Below are 18,528 nucleotides of genomic sequence, written 5' to 3' on the forward strand. Positions count from 1 at the left end.
CAAGCAAGAGCATAGGCCTTTGAAAAGTTATATGAGAAACTTGGAACTAAAGAAGGGGAGAAAGATATTTATAAATTAGCAAGGAGCAGAGAAAGGAAATGTCAAGATCTCAATCAAGTTAGGTGCATTAAGGATAAAGAAGGAAAAGTGTTGGTGAAAGATGAGGACATTAAAGAAAGATGGAGAAATTATTTTAATGATCTCTTTAATAATAGTCAAAATGGTAATAGCGTGAATATAGATTATAGAACAATAGAAAATAATGTGAATTATACTAGAAGGATTAGATCTTTAGAAGTAAAGGAAGCACTTAAGAGAATGAAAATGGGTAAAGCCTGTGGACCCGATGAAATACCAATTGTAGTGTGGAAGTATTTGGGAGATATGGGAGTGGCATGGTTAACTAAATTATTTAATAAGATTCTAAACTCAAAGAAAATGCCTGATGAATGGAGGAAGAGTATTTTAGTACCTATTTTTAAAAATAAGGGAGACATACAGAGTTGCTCAAACTATAGGGGAATTAAACTCATGAGCCATACTATGAAGTTGTGGGAGAGAGTTGTGGAGCATCGACTACGTCATGATACTTCTATCTCTCTCAATCAATTTCGTTTCATGCCCGGTCGTTCAACTATGGAAGCGATCTTTCTCATTAGAAGCTTGATGGAGAAATATAGAGATGCGAAGAAAGATCTACATATGGTTTTTATTGATTTGGAGAAGGCTTATGATAGTGTTCCAAGAGAGGTCTTATGAAATGTGTTAGAACAAAAGAGGGTATCTATTAGGTACATACAAGTATTGAAAGATATGTATGAAGGAGCAACTACTATTGTGAGCACAGTGGGAGGGGACACAAGAGATTTTCTGATCTCAATTGGATTACACCAAGGATCAGCCATAAGCCCTTACCTTTTTACATTAGTTTTAGATAAACTGACGAAACATATACAAGAGAGTATTCCTTGGTGCATGATGTTTGCGGATGATATTGTTCTGATAGATGAGACACGAGAAGGAGTCAATAGAAAGCTAGAACTTTGGAGAAGTACTCTAGAGTCAAAGGGTTTTAAGTTAAGTAGAACAAAGACATAATACATGCATTGCAAGTTCAGTGAAGGCCAAACTGGTGATAGGGAAGGAGTTAGTTTGAATGGAGTGATACTGCCCCAAAGTAATCACTTTAAATATCTAGGCTCAGTTCTTCAAGTAGATGGGGGATGTGAGGAGGATGTTAGTCATAGGATTAAAGCCGGATGGTTGAAGTGGAGACGTGCCACGGGAGTTTTATGTGATCGTAAGATTCCCAATAAATTGAAAGGAAAATTTTACCATCTGACCATACGATAGGCTATGTTATATGGTAGTGAGTGTTGGGCACTGAAAGAGTCGTATGCATCTAAGATAAGAGTTGCAGAGATGAGAATATTAAGGTGGATGAGTGGCCATACTAGACTAGATAAAGTCCGTAATGAGAGTATTAGAGAAAAGGTAGGAGTGGTGCCAATTGAAGATAAGTTGAGAGAAGGGAGATTGAGGTGGTTTGGTCATGTGAAGCGTAGACATACGGAGGCTCTAGTTAGACAAGTAGAGCACATTAGGTTAGAGGATAGAAAGAAAAAAAGGAGTAGACCTAAATTGACTTGGAGGAGAGTAGTACAATATGACCTAGAAGCATTACACATTTCTGAGGATTTAACCCAAAATCGTTCAGAGTGGAGAAAGCGAATCTATATAGCCGACCCCAAATTTTTGGGATAAAGGCTTAGTTGAGTTGAGTTGAGTTGTAGCCATTCTGACATTGTGTTGAGACTTGGCCTTGTGACTAATGTTATTACAGCTTATTAGCTGTTCTGTTGCACACCGGGAGACACATATGTGACCGATGATGTGACGGCCCGAGGTACTTGATACTCAAAGGTCGATTTACTGCTTATCCATCCAATCATCCAAAGATAGGTTACTTGGGTAACCAAAAATGAAAGTTGATAAATTTAATGAAATAATGAATATAACAAGTACCAAATAAATAAGACTACCAATAATTATCAAAAATTTGTCTGCATAAGACATCAATACACTCACTGCATATTTATTTCCTTTTAGTTCTTTTTATTTTATTATTAGCACCACTAAGCATTATTGCTTACCACGTTGCTTTTTGCCATGCGTAGGTTCTGGAGAGACAGACAGAGAGCCCAGCAGACCACAGACTGGGTGAGGTCATAGATCTGCCTAGAGTCAGAGTCACCTCTCATCTACAGTGCATCAGTGGTAGGACCTTTAGGTCCCTTTTGAAATTATGTTTTTGCATTTTGTAATAGGTAGTAGTTTGTGATTTGTAAATTATGAACTCATGTAAATAGTAAATTTATGTAATCATATGTTGATGTACATATTTTGAAGAATTTTGTTAATTAATATAATTTGAGAATATCTTCATGAAATTTTAGTTGATTTTGAATTTGAATGAAATTGTGGATTAATGTTGAGAACTTGAAATGATTGCTAATGTTGAGACCATGTTGATGGTTATTGGAGTTTGAGAATGATTGGAAATAATTATTGGAAGTGTTTTTCACAGGTTCCGAAGAGTTGTTTTCTCCATTTTTAGCCGGTACTCTGCCGAATTTTCTATAAAATTTTTGGAACATCAAATAAATTATAATTTCAATAAATAGCTTAAATGAATTATATTTCATAAATTGTACTTCATAACTATGAAAAAAAAATAAATTAGGAAGAATAAAATAATGATTGAATTAAAATAGGGTGTTCCAGTACACTGCGTGGCATATCTTGCTCGGCTACACTGTAGATGGGTAAGGGGTGTCACACATATCTTGTTATTTAGATTTTGATGATACTCATAGTTCATCGACAGCTTGGGTTTTAGATACTGGTGCCAGTTCTCACATTTCTAATGATATGTAGGAACTAGCAAATAGTAGCAGCTTGCGTTCTCAAGATGTTAGAGTCCGAATTAGCAATGGCTCAACTGTTGAAGCTTTAGCCATAAGATCTAAATCTTTTTACATGTTTGCACATGTTTTGTGTTTGGATAATATTTTATATGTACCTGATGCTTTTAAGAACATCATTTTTATATCTAGTTTAACTAGAAATGGGTATGAATTTCAATTCACAGATGATGTTTGCAATATTTATTTTGGAAATAAATATATTGGTTCGGGTTATATGAATGATGGTCTTTATTATTTGGATAATAATGACAAATTCAAAATAAATGCAAGTGATCTAAATGAATGCAATGCCACGGTGAAAACCAACTAAAGTTCAAAATATATTTGGCACTTAAGGTTATATCATGTTACAGAAGATAGGATTGCAAAATTGGAGAAAATGGGGATTCTATCCTCATTGGGCTCTGAGCCTACTCCAACTTGTGAATCTTGCCTCTAGGGCAAAATGACTAGATCACCCTTTGTTGGACAAGGGCAAAGGGTTGAAAATATTTTGGAGCTAATACATAGTGATGTATGTGGTCCATTTAAGAAAATGGCTAGAGGTAGTTTTCATTATTTTATTACCTTTACTGATGATAAATCAAGGTTTGGGTATTTGTATTTGATGAAATACAAACATGAATCCTTTGAAAAGTTCAAAGAATTTAAATCTGAAGTAGAAAATCAAACAGGAAAGAGTATATAAGCTCTTCGATCAGATCATGGAGGTGAATATTTGAGTACTGAATTTGATAAATACTTGAGAGAACACAGCATAGTTTCCCAGTTGACTCCTCCACGAATGCCACAGTTGAATGGTGTATCTTGTCGTAATAGATTTTGCGGTCGCCTGGACGATCACTCACCGAAGTGGGAAAAAGTGAGGAGTCGCCACCTTAGTTTTGAGGGAAACTAAAGAAAACCATTTGAGAAGTTAAATTAAAAATGAAACCACTTCAAAACAGAGATTCTAAGTTCGGGGTCCGTAAACGGGTGGGGAAGGTGTTAGGCACCCCACCTCGTCCCTTAATAAGGGTAAGTAGATTTAATTCTGCGTTCTTTATAAATTAGTTAGGAGGGCTTAGACGGCAATGTTAATCCTTTTGGTAGAAGGAATATTTGATTTTTCACTAAATTTGGATCACCCAGATACATAAGTAAATGAGACAACCTTAGTGAACGGGTGTGAGAATCGGATAAGAACTCTCCTCCGATCTCTTTTAAGTTATTTATTAAAATTTTGAGGGGAGACCGGATAAGAACCCTCCTCCGATCTCCTTTAGAGTTATTTATTAAAATTTTGAGGGGAGACCGGATAAGAACCCTCCTCCGATCTCTTTTAAGTTATTTATTAAAATTTTGAGGGGAGACCGGATAAGAACCCTCCTCCGATCTCCTTTAGAGTTATTTATTAATGTTTTGAGTTGAGACCGGATAAGAACCCTCCTCCGATCTCCTTTAGAGTTATTTATTAATGTTTTGAGTTGAGACCGAATAAGAACTCTCCTCCGATCCCTATTTACTGTTTATCAAAATTTTGAAGGGGGACCAGATAAGAACCCTCCTCCGATCTCCTTTAAGAGTTGATTTAAAACTTTTAGGCAAGGATAGGATAAGGACTCTTCCGACCTCTCCTATTTTGACGGGACTCGGACAAAGACTTTTCCGACCTTTAAAAATTTAACCACAGCTACGGGTCCTAAGAACCTAAAACTAAGAATTCTGGCATTCAAAGATGCTGGGGATAAGGTTTCTGGATACCCTGTGGCTGAACGGGGAATACTAGACTTGATTCACTGACCTTTTCATGTAGTCATTTTACCAATATCTATTAACATCCGATCTATTCTGTTATGTTTACTTTGGTTCCATTTGCTGTTTACGTCAGCCTAATAGTTTGGCTATCTTCCTGACGTGTTATTCATGTTCTCTCCTTTAAAAGAGACCCCTAAGTTGCAGTTACCTACGTTTACCCAACCACTTACATACTACTAGGAGTTAGAAAACTTACTTTCGAAAAGGATGAAGATTAATAAAAATGAACTGATCACTAAATAGATGATTTGAGAGTGTCATTCTTTGGGGATCGTTTGTGCAAACGTAGAAAGTCACAGATGTGAGAAGAACAAAGAAAATGCAGAAAGTAAATGTAGACACTCGATAAAACAGTGATATGAGCTCTTACAGTAACATTCTTCTTGGGTTCTCTTTGTACAAAATAATCTTGAAGAAAGTTGCAGATGTATGAAGAACAAAAGAAGTGCGAAAATAAACGTAAACAAAGAAGATGAACTCTTACCGTGAGGAGCCGGTTTACTAAAATAGTTACTGGGTGGCAAATAGGGATAAGACCGTGGACCGATTAGCTCGAGAGTGGTGTTCTTCGTAAACTGGAGGGTGCTTAGCTAAAATGCGACCAGATCAAGATGAAAAGAACCGAATAGAATGAAGTTGAGCTTGGACAGAAATGATAAAATGGCGGAAAGTGAGAGTGTGACCAGATAATGAACAAACCGAAATGTAGAGTTCGATTCAGAATCTTTTCAAGAAAAACACTTCAGAAAACTTGTTTCGAAAGTCTTTTTGATTGACACTTCTAAGTAGCAGAGTAGTAAACCAAATGAAATTTCAGAGTTCCTCTGCTATAATAACAGCCTCTTGTCTATTTTTTCTTGCCCGTCCGTCCTTTGAACAGTTTTTATACAGGTATTTATAGGAATCGGGTGCTCTTCGTGAAGGGTCAGGATTTATTTGAGGGAGATGGAGGGTCGAGATTTCGAAGGACATGATCGGAGGTTCAGGAATTAAAGAGAATCAAAATGAATGGTTGAGATCACTCTTCATAATATTTGTCCTTTTCTTCTTTCCATCTGACGGTCCCAAATTTCCTTGTCCGGAATGATCCGAGGGTTAACAGCGAAAGACGCTGGTATTGTCGTCTTCTCTCTTGATCTAAGGGTTCCGGGTTTGTCCTTACAAGTGGGATCAACGGTGGAGATTGGGATGTACAGGACTGTCATGACATACCCTGGCACCTGTCAGCATTGCGGGCGATTCTTTAGCGTGCGGTGGAGATCTCGTCTGCAACGCCTTAACTATCTCGGCTCTGATTCTGACGACGGTTATTGGAATTTGTCTTATTCCTTTTGCCTACCGATCCCTCCTCTTCCTTAAGTCTTCTTACTCTTCTTTTAAGTTTCTGCTGTTAGTCCTTCAGCTGTTTTATTTGTTCCTGTAGTTGTGAGTTCTCAGTATTAGGCTCTCGTAGCGAGTCATCCAGATGGCCATTCGTTTCTTCTAATAGGACATCTCGGAGCGGGTTGCTGTCTTCGAATTTCACAGTTGAATGTTCTCGGTCCCTGTCAGCTCTCCATTTAAGATAATCGCCCGAGGTGCTTGGGCCCTTAGGCGATCTCTCCATCAGAGTGACGTTCTCCCACGACTTGCGAGCTTTTTTTAACCCTTCTTCTCCTTTGAGCTCGTGGTAGAAGCGACCTTGGTGGTATTCTTCAATGTCGATCACAGACTGTGTTGAGCCGAACTGCCTCATTACCAATGCCGGAGTGTAACTTGTGTGTCCGGTTACTCCGATCAGGGACACCGACTGAATACCCCCTGTACCGATCAAAACGGGTTGGCTTGACGTCCACAGCTTCCTCCAACAGTAATCATGGCTATTGAAACTCAAAATCCGTTCCCACCATTGTTTTTCATTCTTCGGGCTGATCACTAACCGGATCATCTTCTCAATGGGAGGCTGGTCAAGGTACCAAGTCAATCCTTTTGTCTCCACAGGACACATGTGACTGATAATCCAGAGGTATAACAGTTGAGAACAACACTTAAGGGATCCTCTGCCCTGTTGTCTGCAGTAGGTAAGGGTTAATAAAGTCTCCGCAAGGATTGCAGGTATTGGATTAATCTGCTGCCTTTCCACCGTCCATAACACTTCCACCGCGTTGCAAGTTATGATTCCCAATGGTCCCGGGAACAGAATCAGACCGTAGATTCCCAAAGCGAGAGCTACTGAAGCCCGGTCCCACTGTTTCTCTTGGAGGCATTGATCTAAACATTTCTGGAGATATGTCCAATACCAACCATGTGTTTTTCCCTTGGCAGTTTCTTTGGACTTTACTTCTTCTGGGGGAGAACCCAACATATGCGCCAACCGTTTCCAGGTTTGCCTATGCACGAGGTGTAAGTAGATCCGGTTTTGCAATGAGTATGGGATCCCCAGCAATGCCTGATATTCTTCCATAGTGGGGACCGTATCAATGTCATTGAAAGAGAATACCCCATATTTAGGATTCCAGACCGACAACATGGCTTTTAATGCCGGGATTTGGACCTTGACTTGCATTAAGGTTGCAATCTTCCCGTACTTCTCTTCAAAACGTACCTTGCCCTGATCGGGAAGCGACCTCCATCCGTTAGACAGACCCTCTAGGCTGTTCATTCTGACCTCTATTTTATTCAGATCTAGCGAAGGTAGCGAGCCAGCAGGTGCCTCGGAAGCATCATTTTGCGAGGGTACCGGACAATGAGCTGATTTGGACCAAAGTTTAGCATTCTGAACCTTTTCTGCCGACTGACTCGAGGATGCCATGATAAAAATGATGCCTATCCTTTTACAGACTCTTGGTTTGGTAATGCCTGTGAGGAAATTCGTTAGTAAGACAAATTAGGGTAATTTTGAATCATACTGTTGACAGAGTGACACGTACACATTTATCAAAGTAGGAAAATGTGTAGGTGTTCTAGTAGGATTCAAGATTACCCTCAAAAGAAATGAACAAAAGGAAATTAAAGCAGAATAGGGTAAGAGAAAGTATGCCCCTTTTGTCCTATAGTAGGGAGACTCCTAACACCGGGTGAGTGCTACCTACCTGGATAGTTCTATCTTATGAGGTAGTTTACTACGGCCTTCAACTATTGTGATAGTTTAGCTCAGGAACTAATTTTCTAAAAGCCACAGGTTCCCAAATTGCCCCTCATCAGAAACAAGAGAGCCCCATTCTACCCCCATGCTGTTATCGGGAAAATTCCACGAGTATCACAGTGGATAGAGCGAGTTTCAATTTGAGCAGAAGCCTTCACGGATACTAACGGGGTAAAACCCACGGGTACCGCTACATGACTCCCTCCTACTTTCCTAAAAGGGTAAGAAAGCCCGGGTTAGGACCATAGTGTGTGAGGACATTGTGTGAGTGTTCAGTGTGTGAAGGGACACCTTTACCTCTTCCCAATTTAGGGGGATTTTATTTTTCCATTTTTTTCCATTTTTTCCCTTTTGAAATGAAGAGCACTGTAAGAGATAGAACAGGCAAAACAAAATAGTTAGCAGTAATAATAATTAACATATAAGACATCGCCGAGTGAACCCATCTAACTATAATTTGATCAGACAAGATTAAATCTACTTTTGGACCACTAGACCAGGTATAGTCCCCAGCGGAGTCGCCAAGCTGTCGCAATAGATTTTGCGGTCGCCTGGACGATCACTCACCGAAGTGGGAAAAAGTGAGGAGTCGCCACCTTAGTTTTGAGGGAAACTAAAGAAAACCATTTGAGAAGTTAAATTAAAAATGAAACCACTTCAAAACAGAGATTCTAAGTTCGGGGTCCGTAAACGGGTGGGGAAGGTGTTAGGCACCCCACCTCGTCCCTTAATAAGGGTAAGTAGATTTAATTCTGCATTCTTTATAAATTAGTTAGGAGGGCTTAGACGGCAATGTTAATCCTTTTGGTAGAAGGAATATTTGATTTTTCACTAAATTTGGATCACCCAGATACATAAGTAAATGAGACAACCTTAGTGAACGGGTGTGAGAATCGGATAAGAACTCTCCTCCGATCTCTTTTAAGTTATTTATTAAAATTTTGAGGGGAGACCGGATAAGAACCCTCCTCCGATCTCCTTTAGAGTTATTTATTAAAATTTTGAGGGGAGACCGGATAAGAACCCTCCTCCGATCTCTTTTAAGTTATTTATTAAAATTTTGAGGGGAGATCGGATAAGAACCCTCCTCCGATCTCCTTTAGAGTTATTTATTAATGTTTTGAGTTGAGACCGGATAAGAACCCTCCTCCGATCTCCTTTAGAGTTATTTATTAATGTTTTGAGTTGAGACCGGATAAGAACTCTCCTCCGATCCCTATTTAATGTTTATCAAAATTTTGAAGGGGGACCGGATAAGAACCCTCCTCCGATCTCCTTTAAGAGTTGATTTAAAACTTTTAGGCAAGGATAGGATAAGGACTCTTCCGACCTCTCCTATTTTGACGGGACTCGGACAAAGACTTTTCCGACCTTTAAAAATTTAACCACAGCTACGGGTCCTAAGAACCTAAAACTAAGAATTCTGGCATTCAAAGATGCTGGGGATAAGGTTTCTGGATACCCTGTGGCTGAACGGGGAATACTAGACTTGATTCACTGACCTTTTCATGTAGTCATTTTACCAATATCTATTAACATCCGATCTATTCTGTTATGTTTACTTTGGTTCCATTTGCTGTTTACGTCAGCCTAATAGTTTGGCTATCTTCCTGACGTGTTATTCATGTTCTCTCCTTTAAAAGAGACCCCTAAGTTGCAGTTACCTACGTTTACCCAACCACTTACATACTACTAGGAGTTAGAAAACTTACTTTCGAAAAGGATGAAGATTAATAAAAATGAACTGATCACTAAATAGATGATTTGAGAGTGTCATTCTTTGGGGATCGTTTGTGCAAACGTGGAAAGTCACAGATGTGAGAAGAACAAAGAAAATGCAGAAAGTAAATGTAGACACTCGATAAAACAGTGATATGAGCTCTTACAGTAACATTCTTCTTGGGTTCTCTTTGTACAAAATAATCTTGAAGAAAGTTGCAGATGTATGAAGAACAAAAGAAGTGCGGAAAATAAACGTAAACAGCAGTATGAACTCTTACCTGTGAGGAGCCGGGTTTACTAAAATAGTTACGGGGTGGCAAATAGGGATAAGACCGTGGACTGATTAGCCTGAGAGTGGTGTTCTTCGTAAACTGGAGGGTGCTTAGCTAAAATGCGACCAGATCAAGATGAAAAGAACCGAATAGAATGAAGTTGAGCTTGGACAGAAATGATAAAATGGCAGAAAGTGAGAGTGTGACCAGATAATGAACAAACTGGAAATGTAGAGTTCCAGTATTCAGAATCTTTTCAAGAAAAACACTTCAGAAAACTTGTTTCGAAAGTCTTTTTGATTGACACTTCTAAGTAGCAGAGTAGTAAACCAAATGAAATTTCAGAGTTCCTCTGCTATAATAACAGCCTCTTGTCTATTTTTTCTTGCCCGTCCGTCCTTTGAACAGTTTTTATACAGGTATTTATAGGAATCGGGTGCTCTTCGTGAAGGGTCAGGATTTATTTGAGGGAGATGGAGGGTCGAGATTTCGAAGGACATGATCGGAGGTTCAGGAATTAAAGAGAATCAAAATGAATGGTTGAGATCACTCTTCATAATATTTGTCCTTTTCTTCTTTCCATCTGACGGTCCCAAATTTCCTTGTCCGGAACGATCCGAGGGTTAAGAGCGAAAGACGCTGGTATTGTCGTCTTCTCTCTTGATCTAAGGGTTCCGGGTTTGTCCTTACAAGTGGGATCAACGGTGGAGATTGGGATGTACAGGACTGTCATGACATACCAGCACTGTCAAAGATTGCGGGCGATTCTTTGGCGTGCGGTGGAGATCTCGTCTGCAACGCCTTAACTACCTCGGCTCTGATTCTGACGACGGTTATTGGAATTTGTCTTATTCCTTTTGCCTACCGATCCCTCCTCTTTCTGATCTCCTTCACATGTTCTTTCCGACCTTTCATGCTGGTCTCCCACCTTCCGATCTATTATTCCGATCTTTTCCCTTCTTCAGGTCCGGTCTTGGTCAAAGTATTAATTGTCCCTCGATTCCCGAAGCGTTCGCTTCGTTTTCTGTTCAGCAATAAATGCTCATTTTCCCCTATATATACTCCTGTCGACAGAGACATTTTTTTCATCTGATTTTCCTCTCTTCTTTTCTTACTTTCCCTGTTCTAGCTGCTCCGGTGGAAGTTCTGGCTATAACTGTGGCTTTGATCTTTTTCCGATGAACTTCTTTACTCACCGACTGAAAATTCACGATCCCGGTGATCGAATGACCTTTACTGACGATGGTGAGAGGACTGGATTTGACCGATCTGTATTGCGGACTTTGGTTGTACCGATCTCGAGTCGCTCAACTGAGTTCATTCGGCTTCTCATCGCATTGGGTGTTCCGACAGCGTCTTTCCTCCACATTGGGTGTTCCGACAGCGGGTCGGTTTCGGGTGGTAACATCGGTGACGATGTCTCTCATCTTCATGGGAGTCATAGTCACCCCATCTGAGCTGCACATCTATCCGATGCCAACAGCCGGTCTCCTGGTCAAACACATCTTTTGATTCAGCCACAAGACTAGGCTTTGACATAGGCCTTTTAGATAGGATGTTCCACCGGTCTCTAGAGATCGCCCAAATGATGTAGTTAGACCTTTATTGTAGTCCGATCCCTAGAGATCGCCCAAATGATGTATTTTATTTTCAATGCAATCCGATCTCTAGAGATCACAGAAATGATGTGATCCAATGTTAGTGTAATCCGATCCCTAGAGATCGCCCAAATGATGTAATCCGATCTTTTGAAAATAAAGACTTTATTTTATCGGTTATCAACTTATTATTTTTGCATTGATTATTTTTCCGATCTCTAATGTGGTTATCCGATCTGGTTCTTTACCTGAATGACACTTAACTGATCCTTTATTCAAAATATTTAACTCATTATGCCGATCTCTAATTAACCGATCTCTGAACATTCAGATATTTGAGAGAAGTGTCGAGCATTGTCCGAGTTCCACCAATCGATGCCGCCTAGAACCTCGCGAGCATTAAATGCTTGGACTAGTATAAATAGGGGTGGGAGGGTTAGCCAGTTGTTCTCTCATTCCATTTTCAATCCCCTGCTCACAACTTCGAAGTTCTCTCGTTTTCTCAAGTTCTTCCGACGCCGATCAGACTCCGGTAAGGGCTTTGATCCTCTTTTTAATTTAAATTCTTTGTTTCTTTTGAAAATGAACGGTGCCGAAGGTCAGAGAGCGGCGAGCCCTCCTTCGATTCAGTTCTCGTGGTCATCGTCTGAAGAAGAGGCAGTCGGGCCAAGCGTTCAACAAGAACCTCCCAGGGCCTCCGCTCCAACTCGGGGGCGGGTCATACCATCGAGGCTCGCACCTTCTTCAAGGAGAGAGACCCTTCCTATAGACGAGCTTCCGTCGGTTCTTCGAGAATCCGATCTGCAATCGTTTGTTCAAGAATACAATATTTGTCCTGATTCATATGAGCTGATCAAGTGCCATGGCGATCTTCGTGTCGATCACTCTTTTGAAGAGAATGACATGGTCATGGTGTACGAGGAACAGTTAAAGGCCGGTCTGAGGTTCCCTCTAGCCGATTTCTATAAGGAGGTCCTAAAACTTCACCGAGCATCCATTGTTCAAATTCACCCCAACTCGTGGCGGATCTTGGTAGCTTTCCGAGGTCTATGCCGAGCTAAGGGAATCAGACCTACGGCTAAGGTGTTCGCCGAGCTGCACAGACTAACTCGCCGAAAGGATGACGAACACTGGTTCTTTCAGGCGAAGCCTCATTGCGGACTCTTTTCCGATCTGCCCTCATCCCTTAAGAATTGGAAGAACCGTTTCTTCATTCTGAGGAGCAAAGATCCGAGCTGCTTTGAGGACTTCCCCCGTAGCTGGTGGTACCAGGGGCCCTTGCTTCCGAAGCACATTACCCTGAGTCAAGAGGAAAGCTTAATAGTGATGGAGCTGAAGAGTCAGGCCGCCACTCTAAAATATTCCTGTCCAAATGCGGTGACTGCCGAACTGCACCATTGGACCATGCAACTGATCACCGGCCAAGATCGCGAACTTCCGCTCTCTGACCTCGGCATTGGTATTTTCTATATCTCGCCTCGGGACCTTAGCGATCTCACTAACCTCTTTTCTGTGCAGGTATGGCGGGTGGTGAAGGTTCTAGGAAACGAAAGAAAGAAAGAGAGATCTCCCGGAAGATAAAGGAGATGAAGCGTTCGGAACGACTTCAAACACCCGGTCATGAGCCTGGGGAGATACAAAGAGACCCGCCTCAACCTTCGGGTCCACCGACCACTGAAGCTGTCAGATCTCCTCCTAGATCGGAAGAGCAGCCTCCGCCTCTCTCAGTTATTCCAAGTATGCATGTGGGTCCTTCTCAATCTTCCGAGGGCCTCTTCTCGTGGCGCCGAATCGATCGATTCCTTGAAGGATAACCGATCATAGGGAGAACCCCGATTTTGCCAAAGTCCTGGGGTCTACCATCTTCTTTCAGGAGGATCGGGACAGGCTATCCCGGAATGGTCTCGATGATATCTTGACTCGATCCATGAGCTTGAATGTGGAGTGTCTGGTGAACCAGACCATGGTTCGGGAAAAGATTCAACGTCTGGGTAAGGAGGTCGGGAAGAAAAATCAGGAATTGGCTTCCCTCCGATCCCAACTCTCATCCGCTCGGGATTATATATCTCAAGTCGAGGGACGGGCGAAGTACCATGAAGACCAGCTGGCCGAAAAGTCTCGTGACCTGGCTGAAAGAGAACGGGCTCTCAGAGAAGTCCAGGCACTTCAGGCCAACGAAGCCGCTCAGGTCGCTCAACTTATAGAGGAGCTTAACGCGAAGGATAAGGAGCTTACAGAGAAAGACAAAGAGCTTAAGGAAAAAGATGAAGAGATGGTGTCAGGAATAGCCGGAGCCTATGTGAATGCTCATAAGGATCTCTTGGCCGAACTCCAAAAGCGCTACCCTGAAGAGGACTTCTCCTGGATGGATGATCTGGCTCCCGAGGGCGACGACGAAGATAGTGAGGAGGAAGCCGAAGGTGAGGGAGAGTAATCCAAATGTAGATCAGGCTGGGGGTGATCCCCCAGCCGAATAACTTGTACAGATTATGACATGAAATGGAATGCCTCTTTGTTCAATGAATGATTGTGATCGGAAAATTTTAAACCATTGTTTGTCTGAGTATTTGATTGTATGAGCATAGCAAAACAAAAACTAAATGTGATTATTAATCTAAGTATGAGAGATCGGAAAGCACTTTAAGCATGAGATCGGTAGGGAAGAAATGCTGAACGGAACTTGATTGAAAATTTAACTTGAACACTTAAGATCGGAATCCTCATTAAATCGAACCAAAACTTTAGCTCTTAAACTTTCGGAAAGGAGGTCGGCAATAAAACTGGTAGGAAAAGATCTAGTGCCAGTTCATTTTATTTATCAACAGAGATCAGGAATATACTTGACAGGTCCGAAAATTCGACAACGGGTTTGGGAGGTCGGTAAATGATTTGAGAGATCGGCGAGGCTTTAATGAATGTGAGGACTTAGCATTGATTCAATTCTTTGTGAGGAGAGATCGGAAATGTGACCGCCTATCAAAGAGGGATCGGAAACGTGATTAGCTGTTCAAAGAAGAATTTTTATTGATTCTAGGGGTCGGCCAAAATATGGTGTCGACATATCTAAAAGGAGAAATCGTACCCTATTGGATATGGTATGTAGTATGATGAGCTATACTGATATGCCAATCTCCTTTTGGGGATTTGCATTAGAATCAGCTTTGTATATTCTGAATAGGATTCCATCAAAATCAGTTTCTTCCACACCTTATGAGATATGGCATGGAAGAAAACCAAGTCTTAAGCATGTTAAGATTTAGGGTTGTCTAGCTTATGTCAAAAAGATGAACACTGATAAATTATAAACCAGATCAGAAAAAGGTCGATTTGTTGGATATCCAAAAGATAGTTTTGGATATTATTTTTATTTGCCTACATCACAAAAGGTCATGGTGAGTAGAGATGCCACATTTCTTGAACAACAGTTTGTTCAAGAAGAAGGCAAAGGAAGGCAAATAGAGTTGGAATTGGAGAATTCTGACTAACCAACAGATTAGATAGATATAGATCGATCTAGTCAACCTACACCCATTGATGAAACATCTACAGTTGTTCCTCGTAGAACAACCAGGGCATCTCACCCACCAGTGAGATATGGTTTCCTTCATGAAGAAGAAAAAGAGTTATTTACTCATGAAGAAGTAGATCATGGAGATGATCCACTTACCTATGAATAAGCTATATCAGATATGGACTCTTCAAAATGGATTGATGCTATGAAATCTGAGATTGATTCCATGTATAAGAATCAAGTTTGAGATCTTGTTAACCCACCTGAAGGTATTGTACCTATAGGAAACAAATGGGTTTTCAAGAAGAAAATTGGTTCTAATGGAAGGGTAGAGACCTATAAGGCAAGGCTAGTAGCGAAAGGGTTTCGCCAAAGGCAAGGAATTGACTATGAGGAGACTTTCTTGCCTATTGCCATGCTTAAATCAATTAGGATTCTATTAGAAATAGCTGCATACTATGATTATGAGATTTGGCAGATGGATTTCAAAACGGCTTTTCTCAATGGATATATTAAAGAAAACATTTTCATGGAACAACCTAGGGGTTTTGAATCCCAAGATGGTTACAAGGTATGCAAGCTAAAGCGATCCATTTATGGGTTGAAGCAAGCTTCGAGGAGTTGGAACATCCATTTTGATGAAGCTATTAAATCATTTGGTTTTATAAAAAATGAGGATGAGCCATGTGTATATAAGAATGTTAGTGACAGTACTATCACTTTCCTTGTCTTATATGTGGATGACATACTGTTGATAGGTAATGACACAGGTATGTTGACAACTGTAAAGGTATAGTTGTCAAATACATTCTCCATGAAAGACTTAGGAGAGGCAACCTATATTCTTGGGATTCACATCTATAGAGATAGAGTGAAAAGAATAATTGGTTTATCCCAAAGTCTATACTTGGAAAAGGAGTTAAAGAGGTTTAACATGCTTGATTCCAAGAGAGGATTGTTACCAGTGAGACATGGTATCCATCTTTCTAAAGAGATATCTCCAAAGACAGCTAAAGAAAGAGATAAGATGGTCAGGATTCCATATGCTTCTGCTATTGGAAGTTTAATGTATGCAATGTTGTGTACTAGGCCGAATATCGCATATGCTGTTAGTTTGACTAGCAGGTATCAATCCAATCCTGTAACACCCCTATGTTCGGTAGTGCGTTCTACTGTTCTGGTGACAGTGTCTGTCCGGACAGCTAGGATGTTTGAAATTATATTTAAATATTAGTGTGGAGATATAAGGATGTGAAATACAAGAAAAAAAATAGAAGAAAAACAAAGGAAAAATAATGGCAATGAAATGAAACTAAGTTAAACGAGCCAAGAACCATAGCAATGGGTGACCGCACCGGGAAGTTGCGGCGTGGACCGTTGACTAGCCTTGGACCACGGGGAATCCTAGAAAATATTTTTGGGACTTAAATAAACATCTATTGAAAATATAAATGGCATTAGAAATATCAAAGAAAAATTAATTAATTAGTACAAAGAAAAACGAGAAATATAGAAAATGACAAAACTCGGTATTACCGAAAAATCGGGAATGCAACCCGAATAGGGGCATTGTGGTCATTTGACATTCCGAGTTGCCTTTTGACCTAAATGTCTATTAAAAATAAATGATATTACACTTTGAAAATGTCATGAAAAATTAAAAGGAGATACATTATGTAAATAGTGAAAGTGTGGTGGCCAAATTACAAAAATTGAACACTTTAAATAAATAACCATTAAATTATTCCTAAGTGCTCCACTAACTATCATCTTGAGCCACCTATATAAGTAATTGGGATAGATTGTTCCACTAAACCATCTAGTTTTCTTCAAGCTTTCATCCATGGCCGAAATGAAATCCTCCCAAATTCACCATGGCCGTTTTATGCATGAGCTCAAGTTCTCCATGATCAAGCCATTATTTCTTCAAGCTTCCTTCATGAAAAATGATCCCTACACCATGGGCAACCTATATGCAGTGAAAACGAAAGGAAATTTCAAGGATTTGTCAAGCTCAACGTATGGGAATTAAGGTTGATTAACTCAAATAAAAGTTGTAGTAGTTTAATGTCCAAGTATATGCATATTAGTGCTTGAATTAAGGTTTTGAAATGGGACCTTGATGCTTTGGCAAACTGCCATGTTTGGCAGCCTATAATATCATGAATTTGTGTGTGAATATGAAGTTTATTAATGAAATATGATAGTGTTAAATTGTGGATAGCATGTGTAAGTGATATTGAAGTATGAGTATATTGAAGTGTATGTGTAATATTGATATTGAGATATGTTGAATTTTAGTGGAAGTGAATGTTGGGCTTGAATGGTGAATTGTGTGCATTGAACACTTGAGTTTTTTGCCTAATATGCTTGCTGGAATTGTGTACAATATATATATGGAAGTGCCATTGATTGAATATTGAAGTAATGAGGAGGAGAAGGAATATCAAATTGCAAGTGTATGTGTTTTGTGCAGGTTGTGTATTGATGGTAGTACCTAAATTAGGTCATAAGTGCCAAACTGTGAACCTAATTGGTATGAGGCCAATGGAGGGTAAAACTAGACACCAAATAGGCCAACTTTCATGTAGAAATGTTACCTAAATTCTGCCTAGAAAGTGACTTGAAAAATAACCAAATCCGGATTAGTGACTTGAAAGCCTGAAAATTGACCATTTGAGCAGTAGTTAGTTTTTTTACCATAACTTACTCAAAACAGGTCCAAATGGCCTGAAATTTTTACCATGAATATTTCAGACATAGATCTAAAATTCTTATGAAGATACCAAAGCCCAGAAATAGCCAAAACCAAGCCAAATAGCTTGCACAAGTTCAGGTACCAAAACTGGCCGAACCAAAAGTAACCTAAAAGTGACCTAAGCCTACCATTTTAGTGTATTCTGTCCAGCATGGTAAATTGACCATATCTTGGGCTATACAACTCAGAATGACTTGAAATTTTGCTCCGCGTGCAATAAGACATAGATCTACAAGTTTGTAGTTTGGACCAAAACCCAAAAACTGAGGGAACTAGGTCGTCCGGTTAGGTCAAAATAGTACACCAAAATCTGATAAATTGCAATAAAATGCAATACACTTGGAAATGAAATTGGTAACATATACCAACAATAAAGGGCTATAAAATGTGACATATTGATAACATTAGAATTGACTCACTTAGAGTGCATCAAGGGTCAACATTATAGGTTGACTAATGAAATGAATTGAAGAGAATAGTACCAAGAAAATTTAAATATTGGATTTTATTGTTAGAAACAAATTCATTGAGTACTGAAACACTTTAAATTGTGTGTTTCAGTTGAAAAGGATATTGAGAAGCGTAAGGAACACTGAGTCAGGGCCAAGAGGCATATATCAAAGGTATGTGCACAATACTTTTTATATTCATTGCTTTTACTAGAAAATTTATTTAGAGAATTGAGTTATGAATAATTTTTTATTGTTTTCACTTGGGAATTTTATTTGAAAATTATTGTGTTGCCCACTTTGCAAATGG

Source organism: Hevea brasiliensis, chromosome 14 (assembly GCF_030052815.1).
Source record: "Hevea brasiliensis isolate MT/VB/25A 57/8 chromosome 14, ASM3005281v1, whole genome shotgun sequence".
Lineage (NCBI taxonomy): Eukaryota > Viridiplantae > Streptophyta > Magnoliopsida > Malpighiales > Euphorbiaceae > Hevea > Hevea brasiliensis.